This window comes from Pholcus phalangioides, unplaced genomic scaffold, assembly GCF_987345545.1.
Source record: "Pholcus phalangioides strain wild (caught in Gottingen) unplaced genomic scaffold, Ppha-v1.0 ptg000018l_1, whole genome shotgun sequence".
Lineage (NCBI taxonomy): Eukaryota > Metazoa > Arthropoda > Arachnida > Araneae > Pholcidae > Pholcus > Pholcus phalangioides.
In genome coordinates, this window is record NW_028301611.1 from 7,625,217 (window position 1) to 7,642,588 (window position 17,372).

A 17,372-nucleotide genomic window follows, 5' to 3' on the forward strand; every position below is an offset into this window, starting at 1 on the left:
GACAAAAATTTAAATAAGAAAAGAAGTTTGTGATCAACCCTGTATTTGAAAAAGCTGCAAATGACTTCAAAAGAATATTGCAGTAATTTTTGTGCAATACTTGCGTGCATTTTCGTGAAAATAGCACGTATATCGAAGCTTACCTGAATTTTTATTCATTATTAAAGTCAAAGAATGAAATTATTTTCTCACTCATAAATTAGATTATGATAATTAAAATTATAAATAAGAATATTAATCTCTCACGTTTGTGTTGGTGAACGTTTTATTTCGTGGAATTCATTTAAATCCACTGCAATTCGCAATAATGCTTTATTTCCCGCCATTTTGATTTTTTACGTAATTTATCTAATATTTGGCAACTTTGTTTACTTTTGGCGTCATTTTTGGCGATAATTGGCAATGTCCCGTATTTCGAATCCGTATTTCTTTTGAGGAGATATGGTCAGCCTAAGAGAGAGTCATCTTCTCTACAGGGAATAGCCTTAGATGCTGAAAACCCTCAATAATAAAGTCAAGTCAAGTCAATGCCACAAATAGGGTCGGAGCTGTCACACTGCAACTTGTTGCAGTTGCAGTGTTTCAACGTTAAAGTTTATTTATATATATTTATATTTTATATATATATATATATTTATATATATATATTCACACTTTTTTTAAATATAATGAATCACAGATGGCGCTGTTTTAACCATGTCTATTGTAGCTTGTTTCGATAGTTTTACATATATATAAATCATTATCATATATATATATATAAATTATAATTTAATTTAAACCCTGAATAATAAAAATTATAATTTAATTTATATAGATATAAGTTACGGTAAAAGGCCGAAAAACGCTTGTAAACAAATACATTTCGGACTTTCACCAAGCACTTTGGTAAATGCTGAAATTTAGCAACTTTCATAAAATTTGAATTCTCGTCATTTATTGATCATAACCATCCTGATGCTAATTAAAATCATAATTAGTTAACTAATTAGTCATTCAAATTCGTGAGAATTGCGAATTTAGCAGCATGTGTATCGTGGGCCATATGTGAGATGAATTTTCCTATTTGATAGTCGTAATTATCGTATTATGAGTTAGGAAAATAGTTTTAATACTTGATTTCAATGAAGAATAAAAGTTGATTGAGATTTCGTAGAAAAAAAAGGGACATCTTCCAAAAAGTCGCACGATAGCCAAAATTACGTGAAAATACGGGATGTTCCGAGAAATACGAGACGTATGGTCATCCTTAATATAACAGCTTAGTAGTATTAATTGGAAAAATAATTTTAAAAGTGCAATAAATTTGTCGAAGGCCACTTTTGTGACAACCGTGGAAATGTTATTAAAAATATAAATCGGCGTTTTTTTCGTCGTTTCAGGGAAAGTAAAATGTTTGAAACAATTGGACGGGGACCACCAAACTTCACAGCATATTATCAGTAGGGTAACCACATGTCCCGTATTTTACGGGACATTCTCGCGCTTTTACGTAAATTTGATTGTCCCGACTTCATTTATGCAATTTTAATGTTTATTACAACGAAGTTAATTTGAATTTAAAATGTTTACTGAAATCGCAAATGAAGGTGATTTTTATAGAATATTTTGATAATTATGTGACTATAATTATTAAATTCTCATCTCGCGTGTTTGCCACGCTCGGCATTTTTTTGGTTAATTACAGTTCAATTCCTCGCGATTTCCAGTATCCCATCCTTTCTTACCCTTTTTCAGAAATTTTAACACGGTTTGTAATTTTGCTCACATTCTCAGTGATGTCCCGTATTTTTCTTCATAAAATTCCAATTTTCCACATTTTTCTAACGAAATATGGTCATCATGCCGTGATTTGATTAGGCGATGACAAGAATCAACACACACAGATGTCGTGACAGTGATTAGTTAAAAACCGGGACGTCTGGCCACCCTTTATAAAGCACTTAATATATCACCTAAGACGGGTTTTCAGAGACAAATGGAAACTTTACTAGCCTTCGGCAACTTTTTTGGCAATAACTTGCAATGTCTTGTATGGATCCTGATTTCCCTTATTTTTATCAAGGTCGTTGGCCAGATGGAAGCGCTTGTCGGGCCGTATTTGAACGGCGGTTAATCTGTCGCATCTTCAAGAACCACCTCTGGTCCGTGGACCATAAGGGGCCGTTCAAGTATTACGACAGCACATTTCTACCGCCGCCACGGTGGTCGAGTGGCCATACTGACGGACTCGCATCGCAAGGCCACAGTGGGCAACAGGCCTACTACGGTAAAATCTTCAAACATTACGCTTCACTCATAGTCTGAAAAATATGTGTTAGATGGCAGCACTATAACATGCATTATACACAGAAACAAGCTTCACGTTAGGTTCATAACACGAACATGTACCAATTCGTTAGAAGTTCCGAAGAGGAATATGGACGAGGTACATGTGTGGTTCTGTAGTAGTAGTAGTAGCACATTTCTAGCCATGACCCCCACCCCATCCTTGTGAACAAAAGTAAGAAAAACTCTAACTTCCCTTGTGGCCCCGCTTGTCAGCAAAATTTCGTCCGTTCCCCCCCCCAACACGTTTTGAGATCAGAGACGTACGTGGAGGGGAGGGGGAGAACATGACTACCCTATGCCCCCCCCCAGAAAACCAAAAACTTATTTTATTTATGCAAAAATTAATTGGAAAAAATGAACTAAGGGGCACATTTTTGCAGATCGCTTAAGTGACGCGTGGCACAATTCCACAGCTTTTGAGCAGACCGTGACGCATTTTAAGATCACTCAAGTGACCCGCGACACAGTTCCAGAACGCGTAAGTGTTTCCGTGGCACGTTTAAAGATCCCTTTAGTGACGCATGGCAGTTTTAGAGCACTTAAGTGCCCCCCCTCCCCCAGTGCAGTTTTACATCCCCGCTGCTTATTCCCAGATTACTTAAGTGATCCTAGGCATGATTACGAATCACTTGACTGATGCGTGGCACGGTTTCAGAGCACTTAAGCGATCCGCGGCATAATTGTGGATCACTTGAGTGACGCGTGGCACAGTTCCAGAGCACCTAACCGGCCCGCGATACATTCTAAAGCACTCAAGTGCCCCGGACACATTTCCAGATCACTTGAAGGACCTACGGATCACTAAAATGGCTCTGTAGAATATCTTATCAGGGGCCGTTCAAGTACTTTGTCATCATCGATGCGGGGAGGGGGTTTCCGATTTGCTGACTTTTGATGACAAGGGGGATGGGGGGTTGGATAATGCTTACGTCAGCAACCACCCTTTATGAAAACCTTTATGCTGACAAGGGGGGGGGCAGGGGGTCAAAAATGGCTAAAAATTTGCTTACGTGATACTTGAACGGGTCCTCAAAATGAAGAATGCGCCCCCCCCCCCAAACCAGGAAAAGGTTTTTCACGTTTCGGGTACACCGAGTCAGATGCCATTAAGAATACAGTCGAATCCCGTTATAACGAACTCCAAGAGAGACCGGAGAAATCACTTCGTTATAACGAAATTTCGTTGTAAAGGAATTCCAAATTTACTGCATTGTTCCTATGTTAACTTATCTGGGGGGGGGGGAGGGAATTGAAACGTTCGTTAGAACGAGATTTTCGCTATATCGGTATTCGTTAAAACGGGATTCGACTGTATTTCATATTTTTATAAAGGGTTTTCAATGACGTACGTAAGCATCATTCCATCTACCTTTCCCCCCCCACACACACCCTCCTTGTTATCAAAAATTAGCAGACCGAACCCCCCATCGATGCTGACGTAATACTTGAATGACCCCTAAAATTGAAAAAGCTGGACTAGAAGATCCTCTTTGGAAAGATTGAACTAGACACCTCCTCCAGGGGAAGGTAAGATTGGTTCTCTTGATTGGACCGCTGGTTTTTGCCAGTCATGGCAGACACACATTGGTATTCGAATTGCCAATACGTACGTTCGAAATCAGCAGACAGAAATAAATGAATAAAACGTCAAATTAAATTCAATTTATTTGAATTCATTTTCCAGACCGGTCTATATTGGACAGAGAGACACGCACTAGACTAGATCTTTTCCCTGTAAATCTTTATACTCCCCGAACTTTCTGGTCTTGACTTCCTTTAGATCGACGTTGCAATTTTTTCCTTGTTTCGCTTTCCTTTGGCCATTGTAGTAAGTGAATAATAGCCAGATAATTATAAGTGCCATCAGAAGTAAGCCGGAGAGATTGATCACCATAAGTACTGCAAAAGAGATTAGGGAAATTCAATTTAATTTGATTTCATTAAATAATATATAATAATTATAAAATTATCATTACCCAAGAGACGAATGGCTGCCAATCCTGGGGTTATTATCATAAGGGGAAATTAAAAACTGATACACAAACTTGTGATGGAAGAAAGATACAAATTCAAATCCCACAAATAATGATAATACAATATCTATTTAATCAGTCGTATAAAGTTATCATGAGAAAAATTTGTAAAAATGTACTTCTATTATATTGTGGGGAAAAAGAAATAAAAGCCCGAAGATTGGCGAGGCTGGGATTACACTATAACAGTTTCGTAAAAGTTCGTTTATAAAACTCGAAAATTACACCCAATACGGTGATCGATTGCATTTGCAAGAATGCTACCTATTGGTTGCATTTGCATGAATGTAACCCGTATGATTATTGGTTGCATTCCTCAAGTTTTATAAAAGAACTTCTATCAAATTTTCATTGTGTAATCCCGGCCTTACACTATAAAAGTTTTCTAAAAGTTCTTTTATGAAGTTTCGAAAAATTCAACCAATAAGATTATTGATCGCATTTGCTCGAATGTAACCTATGAGCTTTATTGGTTGGATTTTTCAAGTTTTATAAAATATATTTTATGAAACTTTTATAATGAAATCCAGGCCTAAGAACTAGGTTTTACCAAGGCGAGTTGGTAAAAGAACGAAATACGCTTGTAAACGTTGTCGTTTCGGACTTTTACCAAGTCCAAGTCCGTTTTAAATTAATAAATTAACCATAATAAAAATTCCTGACTCTCATTAATTATTTGATAATCACAGTTGTTAATTTTATAATTACAGCAATTAATTTTATAATTACTTAATTATTAACTATTGAATAAATCATCCACCTAGAACCCAATACTTCCTGACGCTAAGGGGGCTGTTCCAGTATTACGTCAGCAAATTTTTTGGCCATTTTTGACACCCCCCCTTGTCAGCAAAATTCCGTCATCAGCTCTGCCCCCTGCCTCCTAACGCATATTGGTAGGATCAGAGACGTAAGCGGGAGAGGTGTGATGGGGGATTCCCCTTTTCCCGACTAGGTTTTACCAGGCTTTTGATGTTACTGCCAAAGCCCGAAATTGGCATATTTTGGCGTCGTTACATCAGCAGATCGAGCTTTATCCAGGAATCTCTGGCCAAAGTCCGTATCATTTGCGCAATTCGGGCTTTGGCCAAAATTCTTGACCAATCCGCGAAGTGGCTAGCCTCGTCCAGGCCCTAACCATTCCTGTTCAAGAATTTGAATTTAGGCCCGTCTGGCCCATTCGGGTTGGGGCCCTGTACGGATGCCCCTGCCTAGTTACGGCCCTGAACAAGCCTATTGGTTAAATTCGCTCGAACATAACCGATACGCTTATAAGCAGGGCCGCCTTCAGAACATCATGGACCCCCGGGCCAAGTGATTTTTCTGAGGCCCTACCAAGAATATTCTCGAAAATTTCAACTAGATCTCACTTTTGTGAGACCCCCCCCCCTCTTCTCTTGAGGCTCCCCGGGCCGTGCTAGGGTGGGCCCATGCGTTAAGACCGCACTACTTGTAGGTTGAATTTTTCAAGATTTATAAAATAACTTTTACCAAACTTTCATAGTGTAATACCGGCCTTAGAGAAAATTTTTAAACGCATACCGTCCCTATCTTTCTCCCAGTTCTTTTGGAAAGCGTCGACCCCCTCAGTAGAATTTTCGACAACTATTTCATTCTCCTTCGGGATCTGAACATTAGCACCAGTTACATACACGAAATCTGGAAGGATAATGATTTTACGATTAACAAATGCATTTTGCAAGAAAGAACAATATGTACATAAATTTCAATTGAGAAAGATTGTGAAATAAAATATGAAATAATATAGTGTTATTTTGTATTTTAATACATTTTAGGTGTGTGTGTGTAGGAGGGAATATTGGTTCTTTGTTTTTTCGGCCATTTTGGTGTTTCTCCCACTTCTTTGATACACATTGCTTGGGAGTTTTGGGCGTTAGCGTTTTAGCAAACAGAGTGTAGTGCACCCCGCATGATGACGCTGTCATGGAGGAACGAATAACCTCCTTGTGACGCTGTGGTGTCCCCCACAAGCTTATTATAATTATTATTATTCCATTTCTGCTGGTGGCAACACCTCGGAAAATCTTGAGTCAAAGCCGCCTGGCTCTGCATGTTTGTTGTCTATACGCTGTCCAACTCGCCGACGGACACGCCACTGTCTCTCTGCTCACGGGCCATATTTTTCTCTTCCAGCATTCTAGTTGTTATTATTTAAATATTATCTGTCGTAAATAAATGGTATATATATAAATTAAAATACCCTTTTTCCCGGGTACTTTAAGTAGTTTTTGTGGTTTCGCTTGGGGGTCTAATTTTTATAGTGCTAGTAATAACTGGGGAAGCTAGGATTTTCATCTTAAGCCGGGTTTTCCCTAGGAGTAAAATTTCTGCGCAGTGTGCAGCGTGAAAACGCTGATTGGTTTAAAACCTGGAATTCGGGTTTTTTTGACCAATCACAGTTTTCACGCTGGAAGCGCAGCAGAAAGCCTGCTTCTAGGGAAAACCTGGCTTTAAGGTCATTAAAATCCGAAAACCCTAGTAATAAAATGGTTATTAGTTTCGTTTTAGTTATAGGTTTTTTTTAGTTAAGTTATCTAGTTGGCTAATACTAATAAGTTCAATTGTATTTTGTGTTTTAATACTTTTTATGTGTTGTTCTTACATAATGTAGCTTTTTTTTTCACCGTAATCCAGTACGGAACATTTTATTTTCCTTCATTTTCTCATATAATCTGTTACGTGCATATTGCATTATAATGCCATTTTGGATTATTGCAATTGTCTAATAAACGTTTCTCACTCTCATATTTTCTAAGTATAGTTGCTTATTTTCTAGATTTTAGCAATAGCGTTAGTATGCCTCGACATTTTTGTGTCTCTTTGAAGTTAAACTCTAATGAATTTTTGAAATTCCGCCAACCCTAGTGTGACGTCGTTCAAACTACAGCTATAGCAGAAATTCTCCGCGTAGGTTTGACGTCACTGAAGTCGTCCATTTCACCTGTTGCCATTGGGGGTATAGCAGGCCAACGCATGCGAAACCTTTACTTTGTTTGCTGTATATTCAATGACTATAGGTGAAATGGACGACTTTAGTGACGTCACGAGCATCGGGTGTAGGCTTTCTGCTATAGAAGGTGTTTGTATAGCAGAGATAAAGAAACAGACAAAGAAAAGTGGAATAACTAGTTTATAGACAGAAAGAGAAGAAAGTGGAAAGACGGTTTTTTTAGATATGGCCAAGAAGCTTGAGGCGATGAGTAGCCTACTGTTATCATTTTATATAATTTTTTGTTTATTTAATAATTGAATTCCGCCATTAATTTACTTTGTTTTATCGATTTCCTTGTAAGATTAATGTACGATGCTGAAAGTGATAGACCCTTATACACCTTGACTGTAAAACACGAGAATGAACAAATGAAATTAATTTTTTTCATAATTTTTTGAGCATGACTCCTTGGGACCCTTTTCTTGTGAGTAAGAGTGTAACGGGGAAAACATTGAACATTCACCAAACACTCAACAAATCAATGAACTGTGTGGTTTAGTAGTACAAGTCAGTATACATGATAGATCTTTAGAACTGTAGAATATTTAAGAACTGAATCAAAGGTGCGTCTTTTCAATGAATGCCTAATGAAAAGTTATTTCCTTACCGTGGCCATCTTCATTTGGAGAGTTCAGTTCTGATGGAATCTTTGAATTAGTCTTAGGAGGGAACTTGAGAAGAAGCCTGGCCATTTCCAGTTTATCCAAGTTATGCGTTGATGCAACTCCATCTGGAGATAGATTATAAAATCAGAGCGAAAATATATATAAGGGCAGGTTGATTATTTGGAATTTTTTCAGGTGATCAATTGGAACATTTTTTTTTTTGACGAATCATCTGAAGCCGCAACAACTCTCGACGTAATAAACAATCCCCCCGAGAACGTACGATTGCGAATTTCGTCTTTGAACCCTTTCAGGGTGGATTCACATCTACAGACACTCAGCGCATCGTGTCAGACACAGCAAATTTTCCTTAACATAAAAAACCAATGAACGTATTCATATCTATCGTATCGTGGCTACTCAGGCGCGGGCAGACATTTTTATGTTAAAGAATGTTTGCAGTGTCTAAAACGACACGGTGACTGTCGTTTTAGACTTGTTACGAACTATGGAGGATAGATGGTGCAACTATATATCGCAATCTTCTGTTGGCAACGAGAGTTGATACCCGTTCCGGTTAAGCGCAAAAATGTGTGATTGGTGGAGAACTGGCGGAGGGAGTGTAGGGAAAATTCCAGAGAGATCTACCCCCAGACAGCGGCGCCACAAACCTGGTACTAGGAAATAGAAATTCGTGGAACGTTCTTTTTCTCGAAGTTTTTACCATGGTTATAAATAGTGTGGAGCTCACGAGATGGCAGGCTCGTATAGAGACAGACTCGATGAAAAGTCAGTTGTGATTGAACGTTGAGAGAAAGTTGTTAGCTCTCTCTGATTAGCTTGTAAATACGTGTAAATTGCTGTTCTGTAATAAATAAATCTGTGTTCGAGCGTCGAACCGCTTCTTGTTTTGCAATCTCGAAGTCTTGTGGAAAATTATCCGGAACAGACTCAAGTACGTAGGGAAAAAAATCTAGAAATTCGTGTTGGAAATTATGGTAACAGTGTTGGACTACATACTGTTGGTAAGTGATGGGTAAACGTTTTTAGCCCTTTAAGCCCGAGCTCGAACGATCGCGCGGGTGAAATACTTAACAGACGTTCATGTTTTGAAAAATTTCCCGGTCTTAAATTGTTAGGAGCGGGCCGAAAAACGTAAAGAAAAAATATTAGCGGGAGGATATATTCGGACACATTGATTCTTTGAAGACTGCCACACGGTTTCATTGCAAACGAGAGAAATAATGGTTTATCCTTTGCAACTGTGAAAAAAATAGGTATATTTTAATAACTTTATGCATATTTATTGCATATGCAATACATTTTTTCGCATATGCAAAAGTTTGCATAAAAATCAATTTCTATTTAAATTTTCACAGCTATATTTTCCAATATGCAAAAATGAAAACCCCTTGAAATGATTTTTTTTGAAACACTGAAATATTGAAAATTTCTTTTCTATTGTTTTGAAATCTGTGGCGGGCTGGATAGAACCTCCAAGCGGGCCGCATATGGGCCGCGGGCCATAGTCTGCCCATCACTACTATATGTTATGATAATTTACACTCATGAAATTCAGTATGGATCTTTGCATCACAGTTATATAGAAGTATAAAGCAGAATCATACCATTACCCGTTTCCGTACCTGAAGGATCGTTTGAGTGAGCTTGGCGACCTGGCGACGCTTTTGGTTCTTTGACATGCGCGTTAACAGTCTGGTCGAAAAACATTTTGTCTTGGCAGAAATTTGCTTTAAATGTGAAAATTGTGTGGAAAAAATTAGCGGAAAAGAGAAAGAAAAACAATTACAAACATACATACAGTTACATACAATGTCACAAGTATATACCAATCAACTTCTTCCCGTGTAAGGGTGAGATATCTCGGTCTATAGTAAATAGAAGATAAGCATTAAATCTCTTTATCTCATTAATTTTGAATTTTAGTCAATTCTGGAATTATTTCTCTCTGTATAATGGTATCGTTATATAGGATTTTTCACTGTTCTAAAGCGTCGAAAAACCTGTAAAATTTTTCGAGACATCTGAACAAGCGGTGGCATCAAATAATTCCCCTTGTCTTACGAAACGAAAACAAAAAAATAGTTTGAACTGAAAACTTTAGCATCATAACATTGTAACGTAATAAAAGTAGTTTGTTGCAGATACAACAAGTATTCGAAAGCAGGTGTACGAGGAAAAGTTCATAGTTCAGTGAGACTTCGATATAACGATACTTTGCAGGCCAAAAAAAACATCGTTGTACAGAGATTACCGTTGTATCGAGAGGGAGAATTTTAACATTAGAGTATAGATGTTACGATAAATGTGATATTGTGCATAATATTTACCAAGCATTTTGGTGAGTTTGATAAATTTCCCTAAATTTTATCAATTTTGCCAGCGATTATGCATAGTACCCAAGCGTCGTTTGTAAATTTAATAAGTACTTAAAAATTATCACTTTTGAAATGGGTCGCGAGTAACTTGAGTGAAGGGACCGCTTGAGTGAAAGGATCACCGAAGGTGACTTAAGTGCTCTAAAACTGTGCCACATGCCACTCGAGGGATCTCTAAATGTGCCACGGATCACTTAAAAGTTCTGGAACTGCGTCGCGGGTTACTTAAGTGATACGTGAATGTTCCATGAGCCTACTTCAGTGACCTGAAAATGCGTCACTTAAACGATCTGTAAATGTGCCACTTGGGTCATTTTTACAAAATTAGGTTTCATGGGGGGGGGGGTCACATCAGATAACCCCAAGGTCACATTTAGCTCGAAGGCCAAGGGTTTACCATGCATGGCTTAGAGGGTAGGTCGCAACGAATTTCTTAGACAGAAATTTTGAGTTCTTCAAATAGCATTGAAATTAACAGAAATTGATTGTAATAACACATATAAAGGTATTTTTTTCCAAAGTTTTAATTTCTTAAAAAATATTTTTTGCATTAAAAAAATTAATTTTCGGTAGTTAGTGGGGAGGGACTCCCCCCGCGTACGTCTCTGATCCCACCAATGTGCATTAGGGGCCGTTCAAGTATTAAGTCTTCATCGATGGGGGGAGGGGGGGTTTCCGATTTGCTGACTTTTGATGACAGGGGGGGGAGGGGGGGTTGGATAATGCTTACGTCAGCAACCACCCTTTATGAAAATATGAGTTAGGATTCAGAGGGGCAAGGCTGATGACGAAATTTGACGGGGGGGGGAGTCAAAAATGGGTAAAAATTAAAAATTTGCTTACGTAATACTTGAACGGCCCCTTAGGAAATAGGGGGCAGAGCTGAATACGAAATTTTGATGACGGGGGAGGAAGTGGGGTAAGAGTTTTGCTGACTTTTGCTTGCAAGGTATCAAAAATGGTTAAAAATTTGCTGACGTAATACTTGAACGGCCCCCTTACTACTCACCGTGCAAAAAGAGTATTACCCGATTAAAAACATCGTGAACAATCGTAATCATCGCGCAATAAAATGTTGAAATCGAGAAATATAACACAACTTACGCGATAGGACTATGGGCACGACGCCCACAACCACGAAAATCACGAATAGTAGACCATAAAAAATTTTCTCCTGTAAGATATCATAAAAACCGACATTGTATAAACTTTCATACAATTATAAAGAAGCATATACAGTGAAACTCCTCTAAAAGACGGCCACTCGGCGTTCCGCAAAAAAAGTGGACGTCTGCGGAGGTGACCGCCGAATAGAGGTTGCATGACGGGGAAAGTACATTTCAGGGGAGCGTGTCAAAATAGCGGTTTTCAATGTCACAAAAAAATTCTTATGCTCAATTTACTTAGAAAGGCCACAAAACAGATACATATACAGTGAAACCTCGCTACAACGATACTCGATATACGGATAAATCCCTCTACAGCGGTATTTTTTCAAATATAGTCTGTAATGTTAAACTTCTCCCGATATAACGATATCCTTTACTATGATAAACCCCCCTATAACAATATTTTTTAGGAGGATTTTGAAACCGCTACAACTTTTAATATTTGTATTTATTTTTCGCTCGCGTCACATGTTTCAGTTCTTCCGAGGACGTCTAATAGTAATATCGGTGTCGGGCATCACCAAATCACCGAAAGTGTTCGGTATCGCTACTTTTTGTGCGATACACCAACGTGTATTGCGATAAACCCTTTTACAAGAGCAATACACTTCTCACTGAATTTCTTTTATCAGCTAATCAATTAAAATATTTTGGGGCGATAAATCAGCACCTCCTAGAGATAGAAGGCCTCCGCAGTCTGCTTGTGGCATCAGTAAATAGTCCATTATCCCTCAGAATATTCAGGGGAAAAAATTCCCTGCTCGTGCCAGTATCACCGTTGTGAAGAAAAGAAATGATCGGGTTCAGAAATGGCGATTTCTACGCCCCACATCCAATCACTATGCGGTATTTGTGAGCCAATCAGGCAGATTCTACGCCAAAATTAGAAGAAACGGAATAGGATGCTTTGGCTCAAAATGTGGCAAACTTGCTAGGTAGTCTGAATGACGTTTATGGCAAACACTGCAGAGGCCTTCTATCTCTAAGAGGTGCTGGAGCGCACTTTTGTTTTGGTGATACTGAAAACGCCAATTTAAAAAAAGTTGCCAACAGCAGCATAAATTTGATGACACGTTTTTTTCATCGTTATGTACATCGAGGTTTCACTGTATCTTATGCACAGAGCTTGAAATACCAGATCATCCGATTAATTCCTTAATCTGTATTATCCGGGATGTATTCTATCTTTACAGAAAGCACTGTACATGTTCTTTCATCACATTTTTTTTTACTCCCTCACTGTTGTTCTACTGAATCTCTGAAGAAAGTATCCTCAAAGCCGAAAAACTTCCACATCCTTTTACCTATTCAGTAAAGATCATTGACTATATTTGTCTGGTTTACTCTGTCACCGCAGGAGCAAATTTAGGGGTCATTCAAGTATTACGTCAGCATCGGCGGGGGGGGGGGGGTTCGGATTTGCTGACTTTTGATGACAAGGGGGGGGGGGTTTGGAGGTTTTTTACGTCATCAACCACCCCTTTTTGAAGATATGAAATATTCTAAGCTGCTGACGGGAGGGGGGGGGGGGATCAGTGTTTTGCTGACTTTTGCAGACAAGGGAGGGGGGTCAAAAATGGCTGAAAATCTGCTTACGTAATACTTGAATGGCCCCCTAGCAGCAACCGTATAGCAATAGCCTTTGTCATTCTATGTATGTATTTACAAATGTTTCCAATGTATGATAGCGTCACACATGAACAGAAAATCCGATTGATCCGAAAAGGTATTTATGCTGATGTATAAAGATCATAAGGTTACACAAAGAGAACTATCAGCTCTGAATGTATTGGAAAGAAACAAAAAACGCACAAAAACTTGTTTTTTAAAATTCTCAATATACAAGGAAGTGGCCGCGGACAGGTTGGCCGCTGACCGCATACAGAGGTGGCCGCAGATTGGGGTTGATTTTTGTATTATTATTGCCTATTGCCCGTTCCGAGGAAAACTTAGGGGTTTCACTGTAGTTCCATAAAATATCTCAAAATAAAATCATCTGAATAATTCCACAATCGAAATTATGATCAACAACTTGTAATTATTGTTTTTTACCCGGGGTAATTACAATGAATTTTTTGCTGGAAAAAGAATAAATTCCGTGGAACATGATCAAAAAATCATTGATTAACAACAAAGTATTACGTTGTTATAACAAATCCAACATGAAAATATCGAAATATAACTCAAAAATAACGAAATTGAGTAATTTCATACTTACTTTGGTTTCCATGGCCATCGTTTCGTAAGAATCAGACGCACTCCGTGCAGCTCGTGCGTTCCGGCAACTATGGCGTACCCACCTTTGGAGCGCTCTTTTTATACCAGTCGGCAATACGGTATGAGAAGAGTCTAGACAGAACGTCTATACCAGACGCGTCGGTAGGTTATTGGCTGAATTCCACGGTCCATGTCCCGGATGGAAACTCTTATCGCCAGTACATGGACAAGTAATATGAGAAGAGTTTTTCTATTGTCATTTTCGATGCCTTTCTGATGATTTACGTCAGCGTTTCTCAGCCTTTGCTTCGTGGACCAGATGTGGTCCGAGCCGATGGTACGCGTGATCCGCCGGCGCAGGCTTGATAATTTTAATTCTAGATAAATGAATGTTCTTTCATCAATAAATTTTTATTGATTTTTAGTGTTACTCCTACGAGTTCAGATAGAAATTAGACTTTCACACTTAAAGACAGTTTAAAAAAAAGATAAGGTGATAAGAATGTACAAAGTTAGATTTCTTTTCACCTCAAGTAGAGTGAGGACCCTACTTGTTCTATTTTACTCTTATAGGAAAGATACATCACACGAAAAACAAAATGCAAGGTTGCAACAAAGCTTAGGGTGAAAGGAAAGAAAAACAGGACGAGCTTGTTTGAATTCATTCCACTGGCTTTTAGGACGCAATATTACGTCCTTTGATGGTTAAATTGCCACTCATTACTACTCTCAAATCAAATGTCGCCATCGGGCCTGAAAAGGGACATACAGACTGAATGAGAACATATGGTCAGGACAACAACTAAGGAGCAGGGCGTTGTACTAGGGCTGGGTACCGTTTCGTCCATTCTCGATTCATCCTTAGGTCAAAATAGCCCCGTTTCATCCGATCTCTTGTTTCCCCTCCCACTTCGCTGGATTACTGTCAATCAAGATAAAACAACCCATGGTTTCACACTGAGAAGAAAGGCCAGTGATTAACGTACCAGCATAATGTCTTAAACAATTCATATTTGACCATATTACACAGGAATGTCCCGTATTTTTAGTGATATTCCTGTGTTTTTGGTCGTTCTCACTTTTTTTTTTGAACGAAGCATATTTGAAGCGGCATTCTCTACTGAAATTATGAATGAAGATAATTTTCATCACTTGTAAATTATATTATGATAATTACGTAGAAATATTTACCTAAAGATATTTGTTGCGTTCTAAGTTTTTTACCCCGTGGACTACATTGCGATTTCCAGTAAATTCTTCATTATCCTTTAATTAATAATTTATGTGCAATAACTGGTGATTTCGCCGTCTTTCAATCAAGTTTTTGGTGAAAATTGCCAAATTCCGTATTTCACAATTATTTAAACTCCAAATTCCCCGTATTTTCTGAATGAAATATGCAATAAAATACACACACACACACACACACAAGTCGCATGGTGAAATATATCTATTGAAATTATTTTTTAATTGTGATTTGTAGCATGTATTTGCCATGTATATTCAAATTATGATTTAAGATGGGAAATTAGACATTTTTTCGTGCTAAGGGTAAACACATCTCAACGAGAAAAATGCGGGAAATTGCGATCCGTAATACCAGACATAATTGTAATAACAAAACTGCAATTTGAGACAAATTCCCTAATTTATTGCAAAAATTCCCGAAGGACGGAGAAGTAAAGAGCTGTGCTACAAATCGCAATTAAAAAATAATAATTTTAATAGATATATTTCAATAGAATATATTTCACCATGTGACTTGTGTGTGGGTGTATATTTTATTATAAACCCAACATATTTCATTCATAAAATACAGGGAATTTGGAGTTTAAATAATTGTAGAATACGGAATTTGGCAATTTTCACCAAAAACTTGATTGAAAGACGGCGAAATCACCAGTTATTGCATATAAATTAATTAAAGGATAATGAAGAATTTACTGGAAATCGCAATGTAGTCCACGGGGTAAAAAACTTAGAACACAACAAATATCTTTAGATAAATATTTATACGTAATTATCATAATATAATTTACAAGTGATGAAAATTATCTTCATTCATAATTTCAGTAGAGAATGCCGCTTCAAATATGCTTCGTTCAAAAAAAAAAAAAAAAAAACAGAAGGAAAAAGGTGAAAACGACCAAAAACACAGGAATATCACTAAAAATACGGGACATTCCTGTGTAATATGGTCAAATATGAATTGTTTCAGACATTATGCTGGTACGTTAATCACTGGCCTTTCTTCTCAGTGTGAAACCACGGGTTGTTTTATCTTGATTGACAGCAATCCAGGGAAGTAGGAGGGGAAACAAGAGATCGGAGGAAACGGGACTATTTTGACCTAAGGATGAATCGGGAAAGGACAAAACGGGACATCACCAGTACTGGGGGGGGGGGGGTGTCTAATTCACCCTTCAACTGCTGCTTAACATTACACAGTAGTACCAAGATGCATGTTTGCCACTAGCTGACAAAGTATCTAGTTGCGGCCCTGCATGTGGTCAAAGCACACACATACAGGTACAAATCATCTCGCCAATATCGGATGCCAAGAGGCCGAATTGATGCTGGCTGTTTGGCGAAATTTTTATTTTCGCCTCCGAAAAAAGTTTTTTTTTTCCCCGGGTGAATTCTTTGGGATTAGCCTCTTCCCCAAAAAGGACGGGGGTGTAATCGGGGTTGATCACATCATCCAAGCGAAATGTGATAATTCGTGAAATTTTCGGATCTTCTATATGATAATACACTGGTGTAAGAAATTAAGAGAATTTGCAGACTTGGTCGATTATCTCTACTGTACCGATTTTAATGAAATTTGATATGTACATATACATTGATACAATACAAAACAAATAACCATTTAATAATTGTAATACACACACACACATGATCGTGCGTAACACTCGTTGGAGTCGGAAGGTATGAAACAGCGGTTGCAGAATAAACAAAAAAATGGGTTAATAGATGGGTTAATAGGGGGTATGGTCCCCTCTTACAGATACACAGGTCTCGCAGCGTGATTTCATACTTGAAATAAGGCAGTTTATCATTTCCTGTGGCAATTGGTAACGCTGTTTTCATTCCCTGGATGGTTCCCGGAGGGGGGTTGCGAGTTGCAATTGCCCTCCCCAGAGCGTCCCAGACATGCTCTATAGCAGTGGTTCTCAACCTGGAGCCATATGGCCCCCTTGCGGTCCTGGGATATTCTAGGGGGGCCACGGGTCACGACAGGTGGTGAAGGGAGTCATAGACAGCTGTGGAGAGAAAAAATCTTTAAAAGTGAAACATGGTTGAAAAAAATATTACTACTTTCACAATTCGTCAGATCCGTTCATAGAACCAGGGTCATCTTAACCCTTGGTCTATGTGGGCATGACCCGGGTCTTCATGTCTCTAATGGAGGGAGGGGAACTGCATTATATGGGAATCTGGTATTATGATTTTCATCTGTTACTTCCAGCTAAGTATGGAGGGCTGCCAGAGCAACGGTTGATGTGTTGGGAGGGTCGATTTATCGTGCATGTTCGTTGGATCGTACCGTATTTTACACAGACTGTTTTTTAACGTATAATTTGACTCCTGGGAGAGATGACAAT